The sequence below is a fragment of the Cervus canadensis genome, chromosome X, assembly GCF_019320065.1.
Source record: "Cervus canadensis isolate Bull #8, Minnesota chromosome X, ASM1932006v1, whole genome shotgun sequence".
Lineage (NCBI taxonomy): Eukaryota > Metazoa > Chordata > Mammalia > Artiodactyla > Cervidae > Cervus > Cervus canadensis.
The window spans coordinates 136675886-136703055 of NC_057419.1; the positions used below are offsets into that span (position 1 = coordinate 136675886).

Below are 27170 nucleotides of genomic sequence, written 5' to 3' on the forward strand. Positions count from 1 at the left end.
TTTGTAAATAAATGAGTGACTATACTCTAGATTAGCTTTCAAGTCCATTACAGCTCTAAAATTATATTTGAGAAGTTCATGTGTTATGCTAAATTTCAGAAGAAACACATACTCTTTTTATGTTTGCATATGTAAAAATTAAAACCGTTGCCTCAGTTCAAACCTGTATCAACAAAAGAGGTTAAAAAGGAAAATAAATAAGGCCTAGGGATACAGGCTTTCAAGTTCCAGAGTTACACTCTTCTTTGTGTACTGGCTAAATGCCTGGGTGCTTTCTACGTGTGATGATCTGTCCTCTACCCTGAGGTTTCTTAATCTACGTTTTGCAATGTGTGTCATAGATGTTTGTTTATCAAACATAACTGACTCACACAGGACATAGCACTCTTTCCTAATCAGTAGCTCAAATATTTCTCATCTCCTGAACTTTTCCAGTCTTAAATTCCGATCTGAAATGAGGATATTTTGACTTTCACTTAATCTGATGATGCATTTTATTGTTGCAGGAAGATACTGGGTTTCAAAATGTTTCCCCCCACCCACTTCATTTGTAGGAAAACGTTACATGAAATGGTAAGGTGATTCTGCTCTGCCACCCATAGAGTCTCTTTCCAGGCACAAGACCTGAGAAACTCTGGGTCATTTCATTGCCATTGCCAGGAGAGTACAACTAGCAACTTTAGTCCCTGATGAAGAATCCAGAGTTTACGATCTCTCTGGGAAGGGTTGTGTTACATTTAGGTACAGTACAGCATGAGTTTGTTTGTAATCTTGGGATTAACATAGAGCCAGTGGAAAGGAAAGGGTGAAGCTAGTCATCTCAGATGAGGGAAGCTGACGGTGGTCTTTGCATTAGCATTTATTTCCAATTCGGAAGATGTTCTCACATGAAAAACTGTCCTAGATAAGATAAAGGCTCTATCAAAATTTATGATCAGAGAACTTTACCAGTAAACTGATCTGTTCTGAACTATCTTAAGACTCATTTTTCATGTATTTATTACCTCTTGGCTATTTCTTTTTTGTTCATTTACAGGTGTACATTGCATCAGTGCTTTTCTTGGTTTTCTGTATTTGGTCTTTTAGCCCTAGGTCAGCTTGTGTATTTCCCCAAAAGCAGCAGCTTCTGCAAAATGCTGGGAAACAGGGTGGAGTATGGGGTGTGAAGGAGGGAAATGTGATGGAGGCTGAAAAGAACTTTTATGGTTAGTGTGTTCTATTCAACTAAGCTATCTCTCCCTCAACTTTTTTTCTCCAGTAGAATGTTAAAATATTGTATTCCTGCCAAAAAATTTCTTAAACTCAAATCCTACACAAAAGAAACGCCCTCTCTATCCTGAACTAAGCTGTATTTATTTTGTGTCTTATTTCAAGAATCATTATATTTAATTTAATTTAAAATTACCTTTGTGATTTTACAACAGAAAAGTACATATATTTGTTTTCCTATTGGGGTCTATTGATAAATAGGACTATCATTACAAATCATTGTTTTCAATTTCTTTTTAAAATCAGAGGAAAATTGTTATGGTGTTGTGAGTCAGTTACCTTGAAATGCATCATTTGATTCAATAAGTCTATATCTAGGAGTTATTCTAACAAAATAATTAGGAAGACACAACAAAATCATTTATAGTACTGGGAAAATTTAAAAACCAACATAAATGTCTGGCAAAGAATAGGTAACTAGTTAAATAAATTATGACTCTCATATGTTAGAATAGTCTGCAATCCTAAACATTATTTTTAAATAATTTTTAGCAAATGGGGGAGAGCTCATGTTATATGTCAAGTGAAAAAAGCACACAGTATCCAATTTTGGAAGAAATATGCATAAGACAAAACTGATAAAAATATATCAAAATATTAACAGTGGTTCTCCCAGGGCAGTAGAATTGTGGAATTAAACAGCATTCTTCATACATTTTTGGTGTTTTCTATACTTTCTATGATGAATAGTCATTACTTTCATAGAAAAATACAAACAGCTACCAAACATTTTAATGAAAGCCAATTAAACAACAATGAGATGGCATTACCTATCAGATTGGCAAGATTTTTAAAGATTGATAATATTCAATGTTTTCAAGAATATAAGGAAAATGTTACTCTTATACACTCTAAGTAGGAGTATTAATTCATCTGGCCCTTTTGAAAGACAATTTGACAGTATCTTTTAAAATTTAGAATGCACATACTCTTTGACCCAGCATCATTTCCACTTATAGTGCTCCACTGTAGAGATGCTTGGACAAATACACAAAGCTATACGTATTGGAATATTAATTGGCATATTGTGAAAAATTAGAGAAAAATCCTGACTGTACATCAGTAGGGCTTTGGCTAACACATTATGGTATATCCATACTATGGAATACCGTGTAACAGTGAAAAAAGGATGAGGTGTAATTCTTTAGATATCTATCTACATACAAATATAAAGACATGGGATAATGTTTGTGATGTATGATTAAATGCATAAAGGCAACCTGTAGGGCAATATGCATAATCTCATTTTGAAAAAATAAGTATATGAATGTATCTGTGCACAACAAACATTTGGAATGATATATACCAGATTATTCATAGTTATCTCAGAAATTCTGTTACTTCATACACTTGAACCAAAGAAGTGAACATGCACTTCGTTTGTAAAAGAGTAATAATAATAAAGAGACAATCAGTGGAAAATGAGGCTTGCTGTGTGACAATCTGATTTATTAATAGCCTTTCAGGAATATATTACAGTGGTATACAGCTACTAAGAGTTTGGCCACCTTAACCTAGGGCCTAATCTGTACCATGGCTCAATAAAGAAACAGAATAGTCTCAGGGAAGGAATTGATTCATAAACTGATCTAGACTGCCATACCTGAATTTTTCCCAGTGGCAACAAAATCAGATTTGTTGAACTCTTTCATAAATATCATTGAAGTGAGCTTGCAGGGAGTTGAGGTTAGCTAGTGATGTTCAAATCTGCCTGCATAGGTGAATTAGATTCATATCATAGCTAAAAATGTCTATTCTAACCTATAAGTTAAATATTTTTAAAAAAATTCTGTGTGTTCACCTTCAAGGTATTTGCTTTAAATGTCCTTTCATAGGTGGGATTTTCCCTGGGTCTAATATAGAAATAGGATGTGTCCAAACGAGACTTGGCTTCTCTTCTAGATAGGTTTATGTGATAATGAGACGGACACTGGAAATTTTACTTATTCAATCATATGTACATTTCCTCTGGAATAGTAATAGTATCCATCTCATAGGCTCACTGGGAAGGTAAAAAGATAAAGTGTTTGTGGCAGTGCCTGGTACATACTAGGTACTCAATAGCTGGTGGCCATCATTATCCAACCAATTACTAAAGCTTTTCCATTTGAATAGTAATAACTGGCCTGAACCAGGTGCTATATATGGTCTGAGTGAAGGAGACAGTTTTCTTATAGTATTTTAGTTTGAAGAAGAATTGCTTTGAATGGAAGTTTGCCAGTTTAAGCAGAGTGAATATCTAGGTATAAAGATGGGGCTTGTCCATTTCATAGAAAGCATTAGCAAAGGCACATTTAGAGGATTGAAAAGAATGGAGGCTGGCTTGTAGGTCAGAGAGTGATTTAGTGAATGAAAGTGAAGGTGGTGGTTGTAGACCACTTCAAAAGGGATTTAGCCCTTGGCTTTAAAGAAAGTCACTCAATAAATAGGAGAATCTGGAGAAAGACTGGTGGAGTGTAATGGAAGGATATGAGTTTTGGTTCTAGCTTTTTTTTTCAAATCTGTAAAATGAGGAGGTCAAAGTTGGTAATGAATAGCCCCATTTTCTATATGCTTGCCATCAGTTCAGTTCAGTTCAGTCACTCAGTCATGTCCAACTCTTTGTGACCCCATGGGCTGCAGCACACCAGGTCTCCTTGTCCATTACCAACTCCCGGAGTTTACTCAAACTCATCTCCATTGAGTTGGTGATGCCATCCAACCATCTCATCCTCTGTCGTACCCTTCTCCTCCCACCTTCAATCTTTCCCAGCATCAGGGTCTTTTCAAGTGAGTCAGTTCTTCACATCACATGGCCAAAGTATTGGAGTTTCAGCCTTAGGATCAGTTCTGCTAATGAATATTCAGGACTGATCTCCTTTAGGATGGACTGGTTGGATCTCCTTGCAGTCCAAGGGACTCTCCAGAGTCTTCTCCAACACCACAGTTCAAAAGCATCAGTTCTTTGGTGCTCAGCTTTCTTTATAGTCCAACTCTCACAACCATACATGACTACCAGAAAAACCATAGCTTTGACTAGATGGACCTTTGTTGGCAAAGTAATGTCTCTGCTTTTTAATATGCTGTCTAGGTTGGACATAGCTTTTCTTCCAAGGAGCAAGCATCTTTTAATTTCATGGCTGCAGTCACCATCTGCAGTGATTTTGGAGCCCAAAAAATAAAGTCTGTCATTGTTTCCATTGTTTCCCCATCTATTTGCCATGAAGTGACAAGACCAGACGCCATGATCCTAGTTTTCTGAAAGTTGAGTTTTAAGCCAACATTTTCATGCTCCTCTTTCACTTTCATCAAGGGGCTCATAAGTTCTTCTTCACTTTCTGCCATAAAGGTGGTGTCATCTGCATATCTGAAGTTATTGATATTTCTCCTGGCAATCTTGATTCCCACTTGTGCTTCATCCAATCCAGCATTTCTCATGATGTACTCTGCACATATAAGTTAAATAAGCAGGGTGACAGTATACAGCCTTGACATACCCCTTTCCTGATTTGGAACCAGTCTGTTGTTCCATGTCCACTTCTAACTGTTGCTTCTTGACCTGCATACAGATTTCTCAGAAGGCAGGTCAGGTGGTCTGGTATTCCCATCTCTTCCAGAATTTTCCACAGTTTGTTGTGATCCACACAGTCGAAGTCTTTGTCATAGTCAATAAAGCAGAAATAGATGTTTCTCTGGAACTCTCTTGCTTTTTCGATGATCCAGCAGAAACATCTGATCTCTGATTTGATCTCTGATTCCTCTGCTTTTTCTAAATCCAACTTGAACATCTGGAAGTTCATGGTTCACGTACTGTTGAAGTCTGGGTTGGAGAATTTTGAGCATTACTTTACTAGCGTGTGAGATGGGTACAGTTGTGCAGTGGTTTTTGAGCATTCTTTGGCATTGCCTTTCTTTGGGATTGGGATGAAAACTGACCTTTTCGTCCTGTGGCCACTGCTGAGTTTTCCAAATTTGCTGACATATTGAGTGCAGCACGTTCATAGCATCATCTTTTAGAATTTGAAATAGCTCAACTGGAATTCCATCGCCTCAACTAGCTTTGTTCATAGTGATGCTTCCTAAGGCCCACTTGACTTCGCATTCCAGGATGCCTGGCTCTAGGTGAGTGATCACACTATCATGATTATCTAGGTCATGAAGATCCTTTTTGTATAGTTCTTCTGTGTATTCTTGCCACCTCTTCTTAATATCTTCTGCTTCTGTTAGGTCCCTACCATTTCTGTCCTTTATTGCGCCCATCTTTGCATGGAATTTTCCTTTGGTATCTCTAATTTTCTTGCTTGCCATAATTTCTTGCTTGTTGGTTTATGCTTGCCATAAATCAGACATTTTATGAGCATGATTTCATTTAGCCCTCCCTCAGAAAAGCCTGTGGTACCATAATGAATGTGGTATCATTATTATCCTTGATTTACAGATGAGCAGGCTGATGCTCAGAAGAGGTTATGCAACTTGTCTAGAGGGGTCCAAGTCCAAAGCCCATAGAGTTTCTCTCCTGTTCGTCTGACTCTATGTGACCTCCTGACTCCAGTAGTCAATGATTCCCAGTAAAGGACATTTAAAAAAAAAAAAACAAAACTTTTGTTTAGTTATTTTTGCCTGTGCTGGTCTTCATTGCTGCATGGGCTTTTCTCTAGTTGCAGCGAGGTGGGGCGGGGGGTGACTATTCTTCTTCGTGATGCACAGGTTTCTCATTGCAATGGCTTCTCTTGTTGCAGAGCATGGGCTCTAGGGCACATAGGCTTCAGTAGTTGCGGCTCCTGGGCTCTAGAGCACTAACTATATTTGTGGCTCATGGGCTTTAGTCGCTGTGTGGCATGTGAGAGCCTGCATGGAGAGATCAAAACTGTGTCTCCTGCATTGGCAGGCAGATTATTTACCATTGAGCCACCAGGGAAACCCCGAGTAAGGGGAAATCTGGACTTGTCTTTTAAGAATGGGTGTGTGCTGTAGGAAAAACTTTGACTCGTCATTTAAGAATGGGTAAAGAAATCAAATCTTCTTGCGTGTGAAAAGGAAAGGAAAATAAAGATTTAAAGCAAGTTAAGATATTGATGACCTTTTGTACACATTGCTATATTCAAAATGGATAACCAACAAGGACCTACTGTATAGCACATAGAACTCTGCTCAATGTTATGTGGCAGCCTAAATGGGAGGAGGGTTTAGGGGAGAATGGATACATGTATATGTATGGCTGAGTCCCTACACTGTTTACCTGAAATGACCACAATATTGTTAATTGGCTATACTCCAATAGAAAATGAAAAGTTTAAACTTTGAAGAATAAATAAAATAAAAAGGAAAATTCTAAAAAATGAAAAAGATATTGATGACCTTTCCCTCTAACATTACTAGGCTAGAATCACTACAGAAAATGGGCAAACTATGCAAAAGGTAACTTTTTGCAGATTTGAGGACTACCACTGCACATTCAATTTGCCTCTGGCCTTATGGATAAACATGAATTTTTGTTCTTTTTTTCTTTGTTTTTGGGAAGGTTGCAAAAGCAATTTGCGAGGATACTGCAGAGGATTTTATCTAGAGGGGATAGAATTCGTTTTTAAGAAGACAGAGTTAATGAGAGACACGGAAGTCAAATTTCATTAAAACCCTGCTGGGATTTGGTTTGGACTGCACGATCTTTACAGATGAATTTAGGAAGAATTGGGTTTTTACTGAGATTTCCCACCCAGATAACTTCAGTATCTTTCCATTTGTTTTGTCTTTTCAATTAGTTTAAAAGCCAGTGGAATGTACTAAAGTGACAAGAAATTGTGGTCTGAAAAGATAAAAGAGTTGTTTCTCAAAAAATGACATTAAATCTAGCTGCGATGGCTATGGTCATTTTTGAAAGGATTAGCTTAGGTTATTATTTACGTTCACAGTTAGATCAGCTTCTGTCTAGGTTTCTGATTTCACCAGTTTCAGACACGCCACTGAAGACAATATTTGGCTTGGTTATTGGGTCTAAAAAAATAAGGTCTCATGAATGACAAAGCATAACATCACTTGGCTATACAAATATTATTATAAAGTCCTGCTGCTTGTAGTGAGACCAAAAAGGAAATTATTATTTTACAAACATGTGAAGTATGTTTAACATGCAAAGGCTTGTTACACAGTCAATGAAGAACAGTTGTTTTCTGCCCTTCCATAAATAACTAATGCCAAGAGCAGCCTGGCTATCTGTTTCAGCTTCTTGTTACAGGAGAGTAAAATGGGCAAGGTCTAAATATCAGTACCTGCTAACAGAGCTGTCCTGTAAATTCTGTTTGCCTTCAGTTTAATTTCCATGCTTTCAGTGCTTTTTATGTTGTATGTTGAATCTGTCAATTGCTCTGTACATTTTCCTAACTTTTCTCCATGTTCATATGTTTCTCTCTTCTGTTTCTAATTGGACTGGTTGTCCTGGGTAAAACTTATTACCTAGGGAGCCTGATGTAGTGCAAGCACCCTGGTCTGGGAATCATAATTGTGATGGGAAATCCAGGCTCTGCTACTGGTTAGTTGTATGTCTAGACAAGTCGTTTAACCTGCATCTGTTTCTCTATCTGTAAAATAGGGATAATAATCCCATGTCTTCCAAACTAGTAAACAATGATGCAAATGTTCTCTCTAAAATGTCTGACAGGTGGCTTGGGGGATGTTTTGCTCCTGGGTAGTACACTTCTAGGGGGTTTCTGATGACAAGAAATTAAGCAAAGTTTATTTTGACCTTGAAAAAGTGAAAAAAGAGCAGTTAGAAACAGCGTGGATACACTTGGTTTCCTTTTTGGAGATCCTTCTATCCTCTTCGTCCTGAGTGTGGTTAACTAGAGAGGAAAAGGTGAGAAAAGGCAGATGATAAAGGTAGCCAGAACTGTTAGCTTGAATGACTAGCATGTGATAAAGATCTTGAAAATTCAACTGGTTTCTTGGTCTGATAAATATCTCTATATCTGTATTTACATACATGCTTATATATAGGTATGTACATGCACAGATTCATACATACAAACAAAAACTGATAGCTTCAGGCTCTTTCCTTTACACCTTCTAAAGCTGGAGGAACTTTAGCAACCTACGACTGACTCAGTGTTCAGAAAAAATTACCCAATTGAAAAATTCTGGGCTAAATGCCTGCTAGTAAAGGAAATTGACAAAAGTATGTACTTTCATTACGACTTTTTTTTTTTTTTTTCATTTTGGTCTGATTTATGTGGTCTATTGGGTCTGTTCTCTGTGTTTTCATTCCATCACTAGACACTAAGTTTGTTGAGGGCAGGGATGATCATTTGTTTGATTTCATTTGTGTTTACTATACTTGACAGTCCTCTGTACACTGTTGGTGCCCAGTGAATTTTATAGCTGACAAATGATTACTTATTTCTGGTATTACAACAAGATCTCATAAATAAACATGACAATTAAAACTTGTTGTTTGAAGTCTTGAACTTTCTAGGTCAGTCTTGAAAAAAGAAGTTATATGACTGCCATAGCAATATTCATAGGCATATTATATATAAGTGGGTGGGCCTGTTGAAAATTGGATGAGTAATCCCACTTCAAAGAAGTAACATATAAAGTCTGCAGCTCTCAGCTCTCCAATTGCGGGCTTCCAACCACCTATGGTGTCACCTGAGATGCTTATTAAAGATTCAAATTTCTCAGCCCCACTCAGATCCAGGTATCCATATTTTAACAAGCACCCCAGATGATTTAGATGCATACTAAAGTCTAAGAACAACTCTAGCCTGTAATCTGAGTTGGCCACACACACACACACACACACACACACACACACACACAAGCATTGTTACTTCCCATAATTATATGGGAAAATGAAAAACAGTGAAATGACATGTCCATGCCTAGCAAGAAAAGGAAGCTAGTCCTCCATTAAACATCAGGGAACTGAAAGAATACTGGCATTTTCTTTCTTTTGGTGATATATTCTTGGCAGTTTGTCGTGGCTTATTGACAATTACGGTCTCTTTTGAAGCCCCGAGACAGTTCGCCAGCATTTTATTTTTAACAGCAGTTTCTTGAATCTCTTGGGAAGATTATTTGTAGGACTGGCTCAGAAGCAACGATTAGGGCCAGTAAGATGTCACAGTGCTGCGGTGACATTTCCTTATCGGTTGTGAGCTCTTTTTGCCATGACACCATCGTAGAAACACAAGGCATAAAGTGAAAACCCTGCATTCTTGTGATATTTCATAAGTGGGGGTGGCTGTATGGGGTCTTAACGCAATGAGGCGCGATAAAGGGGCAAGAGAGGCGTTAGGTGGGGCGCGGAGGGGCAGGATGTCTTCGGCAAAGAACGTTAAGATCTCTCTCTAAAGAGTAGTGAAGTCCGAAGATGCGTATCTAGAAAGGGCAGCTGGAATATGCCCCGAGGGGAACTTTCATTCTGGGGTGGAGTCCTGGGAAAGCGAGCGCAGGTGCGGGCGTGGGCCTACGGGGTAGCTCGCTGAAATCAGATAAGCGCCGGAACCTCCCGAAAACACGCTCCATCACCTGCGGCGGATGCGGGAGCTGGACCCTAAGGCAAACCCGCGGGGAGCCGTTAGCCAACTCGGTTTCCCCGCACCTCCCCCCGCCCCCCGCGTTCTAACGGCCCTCGCCGCCCCTCCTTTTCGGCTGACGTCGGGGTGAGCGGGGGCGGGAGCGTGGGTGGGCTGAGCGGGCCGTCGCCCGCGATTCGGCCGGCTGTGCCACACCACCGCGCGCCCCCGCTCCGCCCGCCCCTCCGGGCGCGTCTTTTCCGGGCCCGCGCGCCGCTGCGCCTCGCCCCGCCTCCGTTGGCCCTCCGGGCGCGCGCGCGCTGCTGCGGCTTTTTCTCCGGCCTCCGCGGCGCGCCCCTCCTCGTCCCGGCGCTAGCGGGCACGCGGCTCCTCTCCGCCAGCTTCTAGAGTGCAGAGCGCCCGCCGGCTGCGATCACGCCACAGGCAGCGCCTCGGGTAAGTAGCCGTAACCGGCGAGGCTCCGGCCCCGGCACCCCTACCCCGTTGCTATGACCCGGGCCCCCCGCTCTGGCCGCACCACCGTCCCACACCTGAGCCCGGAGGACGTGGGGTGGGGGGACGTTCCTGTTCCCGAAATCCGTTCGGTTTCTTTTAGAGCCTGGGCGATTTACCCGCCCGCCTCCTCCGGGGCCGGGAAGATTTCCCGAGATGCCGGTATCGTCTCCTTTGCTGAGGTGTGGGGTCTTCGAGACCCTGGTCTGCCTTTTCATGCCGCTCACCGCACCCCCCCGAGGGCCAAAAGCTCTTCCTGATCGTGGTGCTAGGCTTTGCCATGACCTTTCCCCAATGAGCACACCGGGGACTCGCCAGACCTCCAAACGACCTTTAGGACGCCCCCGGACCTCAACTCCATTTTGTCCGTTTCGAGTCGCGCTATATCTGAGAGCTTGGGACTCTTTCTGGCTCTAGAAGCATCCGCCCTTCGAATTTGAAGGATGCCCTAGCTTCCGATATCCTCTTAGCTTCCTATCTTTAGGTAGGTTAGAAAACGACTGGTTTCTAGCAGGAGCATGCTCGTGTTTTTTCCTCTCCTGCCTATCTACATCCCTGCCCTCCGTGGGTGCTGTATATTTAGCATCAGCTTTATTCACTTCCTCTTCCTCTCATTCGAGTGCCCTACAGAAAGAACTGTGGTCGATGTCTATAGCACTGAGAAAAATAGAGGAGAATATGATTCACTGCCTAACCCCTATTAAGGGGTTACATATTTGAAAGAAGACGTCATTTCTCCTCTTCACTCCAGCATCTCCTCTTTCAAAGGCATTTTTTCCACCCTCTTGAAATGACTTTGCTCTAATCGCTCTTTTCACGTTAAAAGAATCAATCATCGCTCTAAGAAACAACGGCGAAATGGCATTTAAATGAGTCCCTCTGAAAAAGTAAGCAGTCTGCTCTATTGGTTAATGGTTTAATCAACGCCTCAGTTAGCTCATTTACAAAATTGAGGATGTTGAACGAAGGTTCCTTCTAGTATTTTGATTTTAAGACCTGTGAATTCACGGTTAGTATTGTACCGTGTTGCAGCGTAAGGGAGATTTAACCTGATGAAATCCACGTTTCCCAGTAGTTGCTTGTCACATTAGGTTTTCTTTTATATTACTTCTAACAAATCCTTTTAATTGCTCTTGATGCATAAGTTTGTAAGCAGAGTTCCAATGACTGTACTGTCAATGAGCGTATCAATTAAGATTTGCATAGTGTGAGGCCTCTTCCTTGAATTGTAAAATAGCTCATCTTTTAGATTGAAAAGAAGTGTGAAACACCTAAAACTCCTGTAAGAATTAGCACCCTCTCTGCCATTTTGGCAGAGGATGAAACACTGAACTGTTACTGTTCTCCCAACGTAGAATAAAGTACCTTACTGTTCTGATAGAAGTAATTTGACACCTAAAAATCCACAGAAGGTGTAATGCAACAATAAACATCTTGAATAAATTCAATTTTTCCCCCTAAAGCCCCGATTTTAAAAATAAGTGACTCAGAAGAACATTTTTGAGTGTTTTGGGTAGGGGCAGGATGGGTGGAGAAAGGAGAGGCTTGCCTAATTCCGTGGGAAGAGAAATGAATTGGGACTCTGGAGAAGCTGACGTGCAGTTCCAGCACTAGCTAAATGTATAACCTTGAACAAGTCACTTTACCTCACTTCTGTAAAAGAGTCTTGATGTTGTCAGAATAATCTGCATAAGTCCCCTAATTTGACAATACATATCTATCACAGTTTGCATTAAGGCTGTGCCGTAAATCATTAATTAAGTCCTTAGTTATTTAGAACGTTTTTCTCAAAGATCTGCTTATACTAGTTCCAATCTATATATGCATAATTCTTAATTCACCCATATCAAATGAATTACTCTCTGTGAAAGTCTGTATATTGGGAAGCATTCTACAAAAGTCAGGTATTGTTCACTTCAGCTTGCAAGTGAAGGGTGTGCATACCACACTTTATTTTTCTTTAAAGGTTCAAGGCTTTTAAGAAATTTGTATGGGAATGTATACAGACTGCCTTGTAACTGTAATTGGCTAGGTAATTTGAAAAGAATATGCAAGCATCTCATTCATTCATTCATTTGTTCCTTCATTCAACTTATCTCACTCCTCCATCTGTCGTTTATTTTGTGCCAGGCCTCTAGGGTATGATGGTTGAGAAGACAATCCTTTCCCTCCAAGGTTTAATTTTATCGTCCAGGATGGAGGCGATGGTGGTGAGGGTTGTGGAGAGATAGTTTTGTGTGTCAGTTTATTTTTATTAACAACAGTCAAATCAGGGACATAAAATCCTGGGGAAGTTAAGGCTCCACAGGGGAGGAGGAGATAATTGTGTTAATTGTAGCCTGTAGACTCTCTTCTTGGTGTTCCTTTTTTTTTCTTTCCATTCCTTGACTTTCAATTACTGAGACTTCAGCAAAAATGAAAGGTTTGTTTTTCTCACTCCTGCTGTTGACTGGTTTTATATATTCCTTTTATTTGTTTCTCTTTTAGCTGCTTAAGATAGTTGTACATTCTCATACAATTGTAAAAAACAATACCCTTTAATTTTCTTAGCGGTAACATCTGGCATAACTGTAGCATAATATCACAAGGAGATTGAAACAGGTACAATCCAGCCACCTGATTCAGAGATCTCCCGTTTTACATGCACTCACTTGGGTGTGTGTACTTAGTTCTATGGGCTTCTCTATAGGCAATATATAGAGGCAATATATAGTGGTAAAGAATCCGCCTGCCAATGCAGGAGACGTGGGCTTGATCCCTGGATCAGGAAGATCCTCTGGAGAAGGAGATAGCAACCCACTCCATGTTTCTTGCCTGGAAAATCCCATGGACAGAGGCGCCTGGCCAGCTACAGTCCATGGGGTTGCAAAAGAGTTGGGTACAACTTAGTGACTAAACAACAACAGTTTGGCTCTGTGCAGTGTTAGCACATGTGTAAGTTCCTGTAACCACCACCACAGTCAAGATACAGAACAGTTCCATCACCCCAAAGGTCTCTGATGTCCTTTTATAGCCATCTCACTCACTCCCTGACCCCCTGGTAACCCCTAATGTGTTTTCTTTGCCTGATTGATGTTTTTTCACTCAGTGTAATTGTGTGGAGATTCTTGCAGGGAATATATTTTGTATCAATAGTTCTTTTCATTCTTGAGTCGTATTCCACGATGTGGATGTATTATAGTTTAATCATTCACCCACTGAAGGATATCTGGTTCTTTCTTGTACTTTGTAACCCGTTATGAATAAAGCTCCTATGAACAGTTATGTCCTGGGTTTTGTATGAACATAAATTTTCATTTCTCTAGGATAATTGCCCAAGAGTGCAATTGATGCTTGTATGGATGTTTAGTAAGGAACTGCCGAACTGCTTTCCAGAGTGATTGTGCCATTTTATATTCCCTCATCAATGCATGAATGGTTCTCATCTTTGCCAGCACTTGGAGTTGTTACTATTTTTTATTTTTAGCCATTCTGATAGATATATATTTGGTGATATCTTGTCATGGTTTTAATTTGCATTTCCCTAATGGCTATGATGTTGGATATCTTTTCATATCTCTGTATTTTCATCAGTGAAATGTATGTTCATGTCTTTTCTCCATTCTCTAGTTGGATTTTTTTTTTTTTTTACTGTTCTAAGAGTTCTTTATATAATTCTCAATACTAGTGCTTTGTTGGCCATGTGGTTTGCAAATATCTTCTCCCAGACTGCGGCTTACGTTTTTGTCCTCTTCATAGGCAAGTTTCACAGAATAAAAGTCTTTAATTTTGATGAGGTCCAGTTTGTCAGTTTTCCCTCTTATGGATAGTGTGAAGGAATCTTATGTACCTTTGTTATTTAATTTTATTCCTTGCCGTCCTGTATAACATCCAGTATTTCTGTAAGCATTGTGAACATGTTTTTTTCTTTGAGCATTCCTAGAGCTCAGATGTATTCTTCAAACAAGTGACCTTGATGGCTTAGAGTGTGAATCCATACTTATACATGTTCTCACTGGATTAAAATGGCTGCCATCCTTTTGTGCCTTAAAAATATAATTTCTACCTTACCAGGCAGTCACCGTAACATTAAAATTAATACTTTAAAATTAAGTAGATGCGTCATATGCCAAGGAGATTTTAAGTTTCACTTTCTAATTTTAAAATATTTTGGCAAAACTGTGTAGTTTCTAATCAACATTTCTGGTAAGTAATCCAAAGAGAAAAAATTGAGTTCTCATTTAAATGTACTTTGAAAGTCTGCTTCTGCATTTTGAGTAGTGAAGTTGCGAATATGATGATAGATTTAGTAGGCTTGTTCTGCTCAGAATAATGAATAGAATGTTGAATTTGTCTGTCTCGACTGTATATTTTTCTTTTATAGTAGCTACTTAATGTTCGTTTTAATTATCTTTTAAAATAAGCATTAGGTTTAAGGTAGCTTACAAGTATTATCTTGAAAAATATATGTGCTCATGTTTGAGAAGAACTTACAGGAAAAGCTTAGTGATTGATTTTTAAGAGTATTCATTTCTGTAAGGGGGCACTGAAATTATTAATTGCCCCTTCAGTGTCATAATATTTGCTCAATAAATTTATAGCCAGGATAGTGGATTCCTAGTTGGAAGAGATCAGTCATTGGGGTAAGACAGTGGTGGGTAAAATATTGCCTGTGACCAAATCCTGCCCACCACCTGTTTTTGTAAATAAATTTCTGCTGGAATACAGGCACATCCATTCATTTATGTGTTGTTTGGCTGCATTCAAAATACAGTGTCAGAGTTGAAACAGAGAACTTAAAGGCCCTAAAAGTCAATTTACTCTCTGGTCCTTTACACAAAAAGTTTGCCCAGAGATAAAGCAACCTTATAACAAGTTATTGAGTCTCTATGCTTTAAAGGTAATTTAACAAATGTTACCTTGACTTTTAGTATCTTTTAGGTATATTTCCATGTGGAAATTGTGGTTTGGAAGAGTGTATTCATTTTCTTTATTGTGTCCAAAGGCACTGATCTAGGGGCAGTGTTAAGGAACAGATGGAGAGTTGGAAAAGTTACGTTTGTTGTTTTTGTCAAGTGTGGGCTATTTCAGTGTGAATGTCAGTTTGTAAGTTTGGCAACTGGTGAGATTCAGAAGCAGGCCTATCTAGTTGCGATATCCTTTGGAGATTCTGTTGTGTGCCGGAGTGGTAATGACAGAGCCAGGTATGGCAGTTCTGTTGCTCCTCTGCCCAAAGTTACTGTGATCTTTAAATACATAGTAGTTTGAGCCTGTCAAGCTGAACTTAAGACTGTTTGTTTATTATTTTGTGTGCCCAAATTCCTTTTGTAAGTTAGAAGTTCATGCTTTATTTTAAATGCCCCACCTACAAGTAAGGCTGAAAATGGAAATTGAGTTTGGACTGTTTCACTATATATTTGGAAAGAAATGGGTCCCTGCCTCACATCATACTCCAAAATAAGTTAAAGCTGTCTTTTTAAAAAATCTATGTATATATTTTAAAAACTTCTGGAAAGCACAACACACCGTAACAAAGTTGAAAAGTCATATGACAGGCTGGAGGAAAATAATTTTTATATATGCCATGGAAGCTTTTATTGACTTCCACTTGACTGACCCACCATATTAAATGATATTCGTTTGTTTTGTAAAACACACTATGAACTGAACACTTGCTATTAGTAGATTGGTATCTGATATGCCAGACTTGTGAACCCACCAGTACAACAGATGCTTTTATTACTGAATTATTATGAATTAAAATAATTAAATTAAAAATATGAATTATTTTATTATGAATTACTATGCTTGTTCTTGTTTTTGTAAATATGAAATTTATTTTCATATAACGATACCATCTGAGTAGTGAGGAATCGAAGTTCTTACTGAAAATTTACATATGAAATGATATGATGTCTGGGATTTGCTTCAAATTATATAGGAGTTGAAGTGCAGAGTGCATAAAGATATGAAAGAAATAAAATTCAGCAAATACAGTTGATAGTTGAAGTTGGGGGATAGGTTTATTGTAACAAAACAAATGGTATATTTTGAAATGAGTTGATGAAAGCAAGTTGTAAGTGTATAATTAGGTGTGTGTAAGACAATGATAAAAGATTTGTATAAAATATATATATAAATCTGAAGGGTTCTCCACTAATAGTTCCTTGCAAGTATCTTTTAAGTTCTTTGAAGTTCTGCATTATCTAAGAATTCAGTTTAAATTTCTTTACAGTCAGTAGGCCTGGAGTTAAAGAAAGGTTTTGGCTTCCTGGCCCTTTATCAAGAACTTGATGAATGAGTGTACATTTACCACTGATAAAATGAAGATAAAATGAAATGTTTGTCATGAGCATATTTTTTTTATGATTGTTCACCTTAGTTGACTTTTTAAATTAGCTAATTGTGTTCCAAATAAAATTAGGTTAAAAGGTTTCTACTATATAATATCTATGATATGTAAAGAGCTCCTACAGATCAATAAGTAAAAGGTACCTATTAGAAAAAGTGGCAGAGGGTTGTGAATTGGCCTTTTACAAAAAAAGAAAAGAAATGGAAATAATGATTCAAAAAGAAAAGATGCTCAAATTCAGTCTAGTAATTAGGGAAATGAAAACCAATTTTTTTTACCGAATACATTGGCAAAAACTGTAATATCCACTTTTAGAAAGGAATGGGCACTGTCATACACTTTAATGAGAGTGTGAATTGTGTAGCTTTTTGATAGAGTGCCAAAATCCTCTCATTTTTAAATGTGCATATATTTTTGACCCAGTAATTCTGTAGGAAGCTATTCTGGGTAAGTATCTGCACATTTGTATAAAAATATATACAAGATTTCAAAGCAATGAAGCTTGGTAACGGTGAAGACTTGGCAGCAACCTAAATGTCCATCAGAGGGGAATGACTTAAATAATAACATGCTGTTCTGTGGAATAATATGAAGCTATTAAAGGAAAGAAATCCCTTAGACCTATATAAATGGACATGGGAGTTCCAAAATATGTTGTTAAAGGGTGGAGGGAATTATATAACACTCCATATACCATGATTCCACTTATCTAAAAAAGACAAAACCTTGCCATGCATATGGATAATACAAAGAGGTTTGACTGATAGGCACCATGAATGGTTATCTCTAGGGCAAAAGGAAGGCATTATAGAGATACTTATACTTTTTACACTATACAATTCTATAATGCATTTTAATATATGATTATCCTTTTGATAGTAATTTTACAGATTCCTCATATGCAACATTACACATTGAAGGATATTTACAATGCATTTTCTTCATTGTGCTATATACGATACCATTGTGCTAGAAATGGGGTGAGTACCTTGTATTTAGAGAGTACTTAGTACTTTAACAAAGGAAGAACATTATTTTTAAAACTATTTGTATTTTTGAATTTTCTGCACTGAAAATTTAAGTATAAAAAAGAATAAAAGCGCCATAATCCCATACCCAGGGAGATCTATTGTCAACTTTTAGGCACACATTTGTGTACATACATGTATGGACACTTGCATGCACACACACATGCACGTGTGCAAGCATATGTATCTTCTTTCTACAAAAGAAGGGTTCTTAGTGTACATACCGATTTGTAACTTGCTTCCTTTAACTGGACTCTATCTATACAGTGAGCATCTGTCATGATCGATAACCGTGAATAAGTGAAAAAGACATCCCAGTGGGAAAAAGAACAACCATGTGCCAGGTAAATGTAGTGTTCCACTTAAAATAACTGATTTCTGGGACAAACTATAATCTTCAAACAAAGTCATGGCCACCAAAAGTAAATAACCAATGAATGAAAAAATTCTCAATGTTAAACCAGTTCAGTTCTGTTTTGAATTTATGCACATGTTATTTAAGTTGTAGTTACTAGTAATGATGTATAAGTACAGTATATTAAAAGGTCATTAGGGATCTTTTGGGTGTGGTTTGGTTTTAATGAAGGTTTTAAAACTGAGCTTGAACAGTTATTTTGGTTCAAAGAAAAACCAACTGCTCTGACTAATTTTTGGTAACTGTGTGGGTGTAGTTGTGTTCTTTCACAGCTTATAAAAGTAAAGAAAATCTGGGTGTCTGTGGCAACATGAATCTTTGTCTATGGTATCTCAGTCTACAGTAAAATTGAACATTAAGAGAAGTGTGTTGCAGGACCAAGTTTGATTTATATAGTATGTATTCTGCTCATATTTCATCGAGAAGCATTCATTAAGCACATCTGCTATAGGCTCATTATAACCACTTGTGGATTTATACTGTGGGATTTAAAGATGAAAAAACCTTACTTTATGATGAATTCAATAGCGTATTTAACAAAAGACTATTCTACATTGTAGACAGTGGTGTTAATGTGATGGCCCAGTGTAGCTGCTCATATTTTTGTTATGGCGATTGAAATAGCATCCCCATTCTCCAAGGCCTTTCTGGAATTGATTTTGCAGCAAGATGAGTTTTTTTTCATAGGCACTGTGAAGTTAGAAGATTTTATAGGGGAGTAAAAATCCCATGGACAGAGGAGCCTGGCAGGCAACAGTCCATGGGGTCGCAGAGTCAGACACGACTGAGCCACTAAGCATGCACGCAGAATAGAGTTTTCCCATTTCTCACCTGATTAATGACAGGTGCATGTGAGATGAGACTATTAACAGAAGTATTTGAAACATTTATGGTGGCTTCTAGTGATTGTTAGAAGTTAAGGCAGTGGAAGGCATGGTGAAATACCTGTTTTCTCTTAGGTATTCTGCTTATTACCTTCAACATGTGCCTGAAGCATTCTAATACTGTTAAAAAAAGAAATGACAGGGTTTTTGGAGGACCACTCCCCTGGGGGTACCTAGGTGATGTCATAAAGAAAAGGTCAGCAAAAATGGGCAGAGCTGCTCCCTATGAAATGGTGATCATTCGTTTTTCTCAGAATATATTAGTCATTTCTGCTTTTGAAATGAACTGAAAGCTGAAAACTTCTCGCAGACAGGAAACAGGAACTTGGTTGAATTAGCTTAAAGTTCAGTTATGGCTTTGGAAACAGAAGAGAAGACACAACTAGCACTAGTATCTCATGGGATGCATCCAAGTAAAAGGTGCTCTGTTCTCCATGACTGCTGAAGATGGTAAGTTGAGAAGTTGCTTAAAAGAATAGTTGAAAAACCGTAACTTGACTCAGGGGTGGAACTGAGCAGAACTAGCCATAAATAACTGTCAAATGAATGTGTTTCAGACAAATAGAGTAGAAAAGAGAAAAGCAGGCCGGGATAATGATATTCTTATACTTGGAACCGCAGAAACCTTCCGGATTTGGTCAATTGCAGGTTAGTCTAGAATGGTTTAAAACCTTTGGTAAAATATTTGGGATTCCCTCTGTGCCCAGCATTTCCTTACAGAAGCAGGTTAGAATATCTGTGAAGAAAGTGGTTTCCATACTCTGGAAACTAGAAAAGGCAGGGTTCAGGCTCACTATTTGGTGAATTATAGCGACCTGCAGATGGGAAAATGTGTAGTGTTTATTTCCCTCAGTAGAAAGAAATGTCAGTATTAGCATATTCATTCAAATATAGTTACATGTTATACATTTTTAGGCAAAATGAACTTGGAAGGATATTATACAACTCAGATTTTCCACCAGAAATTTTGGGATCCCTTTCCTTTGATTTTGTTTTTAGTGTCAAGTGTAAAGGCCAGGATTTTTATGTAGAAGCAGGTTTTTAATTTATGCCTTTATGTACATTAATTTTAATGTTCTGTTAATCACCAGGAGATCTTTGAGAATTAAACTGTTAATAAGGGAGTAGCTTTCTTTAGGAAGTATCCCCCCAAATAATTTACTTCTTTACAAGTAATTTTAGAAAAGACAACTGCAAAATGGAAACCTCCCTGGTGAATCTCCCTTTTCTGTTTTTTATTCTTGTTTTGAAATGGAGTTCCCCAACCTCACTATTCAGGTCTTTCTTTTAGGACTGAGTAGAATTGAATCAGGGATGATGATTCTCAACCCCAGAAGTACAAAGTGTTCACTGCAGTTGTAAAGACACATGCACTAGTCCTGCTGGCTGACTTGAATCCTAGCTCAGTAGGGTCCTTTTGCAGTCACTGTAAGTATATGGAGTCTGCAAAGGAAGACTGTTCTACCTGGCTCTTGGGAAAAGAATATTCCAGTGCTCAGATAGCTCCCTAATCTCTGTCTTATGTCAGCGGTACCCTGCATTTGAGCCATTGTTCTTTGGTTATATGAAATGTTTGTGAGGAGTGATTGGCCTATGATTGCAATGATATACATGTGGTGAAATGGCGGAGTTGTTCCTAACTCAACTTTCAGACCACTGATCTTTTTCTCATAAAGCCCCTAGCCCTTAAAGATTGTAGGGTGGTTTTTTTTTTTTAACTTCTTAGGGAGAAAGTGTGTTTCCCTGGTGGCGCAGTGGTAAAGAATCTGCCTGCCAATGCAAAAAGTCTCTTGGTTCGATCGCTGGGTTGGGAAGATCCCCTCGAGGAGGGCATGGCAACCCACTCTAGTATTCCTGCCTGGGAAATCCCATGGACAGAGGAGCCTGGCAGGCTACAGTCCATGGGGTTGCAAAAGTTGGACATGACTTAGCGGCTAAAAAACACAAGGAGGAAGTGCTTCCTGTTAATCTTGCTTCTAGTTGTTCTCAACTGATGAAGACTGTTGTCCACCTCCCTCCCTGCCTTTGATTGAAGGGTCATGTTGCTTAGGGCATTGCCCACAGGAAAGAGGAAGTGGATGCTATACTCGGGCATGACCAAAGGAGTGGGAGGTGGCTGTGAGCATACAGTCTCTAGCCAGAATGTACCTTGAGTTTTGAAAACTAGGAATCTCAGCTCCAGTTTGTAGTTTAAAGACATATTTTAGAAACCAGCTGTAGCCTGCTACTACTAAGTCACTTCAGTCATATCCGACTCTATGCCACCCCATAGATGGCAGCCCACCAGGCTCCCCCGTCCCTGGGATTCTCCAGGCAAGAACACTGGAGTGGATTGCCATTTCCTTCTCCAATGCATAAAAGTGAAAAGTGAAAGTAAAGTCGCTCAGTCGTGTCCGACTCTTAGCAACCCCATGGACTGCAGCCTACCAGGCTCCTCCATCCATGGGATTTTCCAGGCAAGAGTACTGGAGTGGGGTGCCATTGCCTTCTCCGAGCTGTAGCCTATCGAATCCCTAAACTAAGAGAATATTGAGAAGCCTTGCAGTGTTTAATCTGATGATATCACAGTCCTCAGTGGAAATCTGCAAAATTGAGTCAAAATTCTATTTGTCTTCTTCAAATATGGGGTTGTTATGAAACACATATATGCTACTTTAATGACTTTTACGAGATGCACACAACTTATTTTAATGCAGCTAATTCTGGTTGAAAGAATTACTTTTCAACCTAGATTAGATTTCTTCACTCTTGCATCGTTTCTAGCTGTTGTGACACTAAGGTCATTTTATTTGTCTGGTCTCTTCTAGATGTCATAACATTTTGTCATGAGATTATGAGAAGTGTTTCTTCTGCTTTGAGAGGAGTGATTAGGAATCTGTTTAGGATGGAAAATCTATTCTTAGATTTGTTGCCTCTACTGCTTACCTCTACCTGTTGCATGAAAGAAAATCAGTAGTGCTCAAAGCCTCACAGTTACATATTTGAGTTACATAAAATTATTCTGTGGAATGATCTAAACTTTTAGAGTTTGTTTTGAGTTTGGTACTTGGCTGGGTCTGGGGCCATGTCTTGCTATTGCTTGACCTTAAATTTTTTTTTCTTTTTTTACTGGCACTGCCCCACTGCTGATGAAATATCAGGATGTTGTCTAGGTGGGCTTGGCACCAGATGCCAAACCTTAGTACCTTTCTCTTCTATTTTCAGGCATAGCAGCCCTGGAAACAATGAAATTGAGGTGCTGGAAGTATTTTGATAATATCTTTTCTTATTCTTTAAAAATCTGGCCTGTTACTGTCACACAACCATCAGACCTCAAGATGTGTGCTTAACGGAGAACGTTTGTTTTCAGAACCGCCTCTGTGTTGACCTTAGTTTTGCTTTTGAAGAAGAGTAAGCAGTGTATTGCCCCATGCAGTACATGAAAAAGCAGAGCGCTTTTACTGCTCCTCGTATTGTCTGCAAATGTTTCTAGGAGGATTGAATTATAACTTAACTTAAAGATGATACATTTTCGCTTAACAATTCACAGAAATAACTGCAAAGGGATGTCTTAAAGGCAGATTACATTGCAGATACAGCAAAAATTAATTGCTTTAGAGATAAATGGGTGATATCTACTAGTAGGGAATATCAACACTGTTGAAATTGCAGCAAGTTTCTTGGCTGACCTTTTTATGGGGATACATAATAGCCCTTCCTTAAGCAGTGTCCCATTGAGATGGGAAAGACTTCTGCTCTTCTTGGGAGTTCTTAGTACGCTGGTGCTTCTTTTTAAATCTGTTTTTTGAAATTCTTGTTTTGGGTCTCATCTGCAGAAATACCTTATTGATGCATTTTCAATACTCAACTAATGAAACTTCCAGGTAACAAAACCTCAGTTGGGTGTGTTTTGCAATGGAACTGACCTATTCCAAATTTTACACTTGCCAGAGTAGTATTATAACCAGAAAGCTTACAGCTTTTGTAACAGCTGGGTAGCAGTCTGCAGGTGAAATTGATCAAAACCTTTTAGTTTTCTGTTTGTGTACTTCTGCTGCATTTTCCTTTCCTTTCTTTCTTTTCAGAACCTCACTTTCATCCTTTGGCTTTGCATAATTCTTCTTGTTCCAATATTTAAAGATGAAAAAAAAATACATTTTGAGCAAGCCAGCTGATCCCTAAGCAGTAACAGGTATAACTGGACAATTCTAGAGGGTAGCTATTATTATTAGCTTTTTATTAATAAAAGGTAAGATGATCATCTGATTGGGCATATCGGGTTGAGGGCTGGCTCATGGGTGACCCTCCTTTCCTGTTACAGGTGCATGTCTGCTCTCTGTGTTAGTCTCATGGCCTCTTTTTATAAAATTTTTTAAAGATTTTTCTGATGTGGATCATTTTAAAAGTCTTTATTGGATTTATTACAATACTGCTTCTGTTTTATGTTGTGGTTTTTTGGCCACAAAGCATGCAGATCTTAGCTCCTGGATCAGAGATTGAACCTGCACCCCCTGCATTGAAAGGCAGATTCTTAACCACTGGACCACTAGGGAAGTGCCTAGTCTAATGTCCTCTTAAACTGTCATCTATTGAACACTAAGCTCCAGAAGGAGAGGGCATAGTAAATGTTCACTGGATTTTTCATGAATGAATGTATGTTCATGTACCTATAGCTGCCTGGAATTTGACAACTAGAAATATTACAACTAAAAATATTACAAAAGAAAAGGGTTGGGACTTCCCTGGTGGTGCAGTGATTGAGAATCTGCCTGCCAATGCAGGAGACATGGGTTCGATCTCTGGTCTGAGAAGATCCCACATGCCATGGGGTAACTATAACTAAGCTGGTGCCCAGCAACTACTGAGCCTTTGAGGCACAACTGCTGAAGCCTATGGGCCTAGAGGCTGTAGTCCATGCTCTGCAACAAGAGAAGCCACGGCAATAAGTCTGTGCACCACAACTAGAGAGTAGCCCCCACTCGCTGTAACTAGAGAAAGCCCTAGTGCAGCAGTGATGATCAAGTGCAGACAAAAAGTAAATACATTTTTTAAATTAAAAAAAAAAAGAAAATGGTTGTTACTGTCTGTACTTACTTTTAATTCCTTCCCTCAAATGTTCTTATGGTGGTTGGTCTTCAGCAATGATGATTACAAAATCAAAGAAAATAGAGACTCAGCCATTTATTTCCGGCTTCAGTGAGTCTTTGCCCAATAGGGTAACTTCACTTTCACATTATGAAAGGCAATGCATATGTCATTAAGTCTTTACAGCTTTTGGTTATCATGCTAGAAGGCATAGCTTCTTCAAAGCTTCTATCTATAAAAGAAGTTTGATTCCACAATATTATTCTTTAAATGTAGGAATCTTTTTAACCAAATGGATTTTTTCTTCTAGGTTTAAAAGGCGTGATCTTAATACATGGCTTATTTTTTAAAATAAGTATTTCATGTTGGAATAATGTTAGATTTACAATGAATTTATGAAGATAGTTCTGATGTTCTGGATATCTTTTCCCCCAACTTCCCCTAAGGTTAACATTTTACATAACAGACAGTGGCACAGTACTCTACAGTATAGAATTTGTTTGGATTTCCCTAGTTTTCCTACCAAAGTCTTTGTTTTTCTTCCTGTTCCAGGATCCAAAATTGTTAGAAACATGTACGGATAAAAAGACAAGACAAAGTAAGGGTAACCCCCTACCCAGAGACATCTATTGAAATTTTTAGTGTATATCCTTCCATATGCCCCCAAACATTTTGAATGCCCCTAAAACACTGGGTCTTAGAAAAGACCCTGATGCTGGAAAAGATTGAGGGCAGGAGAAGAAGAGGAGGACAAAATGGTTGATGGCTTCCCCGACTCAATGGCCATGAGTTTGAGCAAACTCCAGGAGATGGTGAAGAACATGGAAGCCCGGCATGCTGCAGTTCATGGGGTCGCAAAGTCAGACACGACTGAGTGAACAACAACAACAACAAAACACAAAATGTGTTTTATATACTGTTTTGTAATTGCTTTTACACTTAATATAGCGTTTACTTTTTGGTGAACATGTTCCCATGTCTGCTATTTTTTAATATAGTTTAATCTATTCCCTGTCCTGAGGGTTTTTTTTTTTTTTTGTCGTGTTATGTGGCTTGCAGAATCTTAGTTCCTCAACCAGGGATTGAACACATATCCTCAGCAGTGAAAGCACAGAGTCCTAACCACTGGACTGCCAGAAAGTTCCCTATCTTTAGTTATTTTGTTTCCATTTATTTGTTCAATTAACTCTTCATGATTAAAGAGAAACTATGCATGTATTCTCAACCTTTTTTCCCCCAACAAGCCTGAGAGATAGGACACTCTTATCAGTAACAGTGTCTCACTAAACTAGTGATTCTAAATAGATGTGTATTTGGTTGAACTCTTTGAAATTGCTATTTTGGGAGGTATGTAACAGTTTTTTGACTATCAGCAATTTTACATGGCTCAACTTAATAGTTTTTTTTAGTTTTTTAAAAAAATCTTTATTTGTATTTTGAAAAATTTCCGATAAAGATCATATTCATTTACTAAGACAAAGTATATTCTTTATTTCCACTAAAAGTGGTTTAAGAGGGACTAAAGAAAAACTGCCAAAATCAATTCATGAAAGTATATTTTAAAATGTGGGATAATACCACCTAATAGTTTTTTGAATAGCTTTCTAAGTCATTCTGATTCCCTTCCTTCCTTCTCACTCCACTCAGAATCCCTGGCATCTCACTCTGAGATTCTCTGCATTTAGAATGATAAGCTGACTCTGAAAAATTTCACCAGGTAAAAGTGTTGACAAATCACCTTCCAGGTGTCTCTGATAAACACAACATCCTTAAGACCTATGCCTGTGTTAATGATATATGCAGAGAACTTGAAATCTGGTGAATTGCATCTGTTTATCAGTATGCTGAAAATAAGCTTCTGAGCATTTAAACTAAGCTCTGGAAGATGCAGGCTAATTGATGGCTCTGCCTCCTGGTTCCATGTCTGTATTGGATAGCCAGGGGCACTGGCGCCACCCAGTGGTTCCTTGTAGACTAGCAGCTGATGTTGCTCTAAATGCTGCTGCTGCTGCTGCTACTAAGTCGCTTCAGACCTGTCCGACTCTGTGCGACCCGGTAGACCCCGCAGCCCACCAGGCTCTCCCCGTCCCTGGGATTCTCCAGGCAGGAGTACTGGAGTGGGTTGCCATTGCCTTCTCCGCTCTTAATACTACTTTCACTTTTTTTTTCCTTTCCTGTTTTTCCACGTTCATGGTCTCACCTTCCTTTGCTTCTCTCCATCTGTGCCAGTTGCACTAGTGGATTTCATTTAGCCCAGCTGATGAGAATTGGAGCGGTACCCTAGCCATATAATTTTGCTGCGATATCCTTATGTCAGTAAAGGCTTTGGAATATGAGACATGAAATCATAGATGTAAACATACTGAACAGACTGTTACTTGCTCTGCTTGTGAAATCATTATTCCTACCCAGAATGGCCATAAAACTTGTATTCTGCCAGAATGTGGCATGTCTCGTGTTTAATTTTAAACTTCTCAATAGATGAGAGGAAGTATTGCTATACATCTCAGATATGAAGAGGCATACATTTCTGCCTAGAGTGAAAGATTGAAGTGGGAATTCATTCTTTGGTCTCCTTCCTCTTTAGCATGACTTGTTATTTCAGTCCAGAACTGTTTTGTAAGCACCTGCTGTGTACCTGTACTGTGCTGGGTTCTCGGGATTATAGCAGTGATGGGGACAGATATGACTTCTGTCTTTAAAGAGCTTATAGCCCAGCTGTGGAACAGAAACTTGAACACGTTTAGGTGTTGTGCTCTGAGCACTGGGAGGACAAACAGCAGAGGCACCTGACATAAAGTGGGGAGGTCAAGGAAGGCTTTTTAGAAGTGTCATTTAAACTAAGACCTAAAGGAAGCCAAGAAAAGGGAGAAGAGAATGTTCTTGGCAAAGAGAAAAGCATGTGCTAGATGCAGAGGTGAGAGATTAAGCTTGGTGCTTTTGAGAACCTAAAAGAAGTTCGTGATGGCTGGAGCTGTGAGATCAGCTCATTTCAGTTTTACAGCAGTCCCGGGAGGTAGTAGTAGTATTCCCTCCATTTCAGGGTTGTGGCAAATGAGGCGCAGAGGGTACATAACTTGCCCGAGGTCATTCAACTCTAGTAAGCGGCACCGCCAGGAACTGGACCCAGGCCGACTGGCTCCAGCACACTGGTTCACAATCACCCCCCATCAGGGC

The 27170-nt window shown here is 39.0% G+C and overlaps 1 protein-coding gene across 3 annotated transcripts in view; it reads left to right on the forward strand.

The window, feature by feature from the left end:
• Positions 1-10061: 10061 nt before the first annotated feature.
• The window catches only part of ACSL4 (acyl-CoA synthetase long chain family member 4), a 68617-nt gene continuing 51508 nt past the window's right edge, over positions 10062-27170 (forward strand). For 2 of the 3 annotated variants that reach the window (XM_043457891.1, XM_043457893.1), the window contains exon 1: positions 10064-10214. The gene's annotated coding sequence lies outside the window, so the exon portion shown is untranslated. Of the gene's footprint in view, positions 10215-27170 lie in introns of all 3 variants that reach the window. The other variant, XM_043457890.1, reaches the window with a different exon arrangement.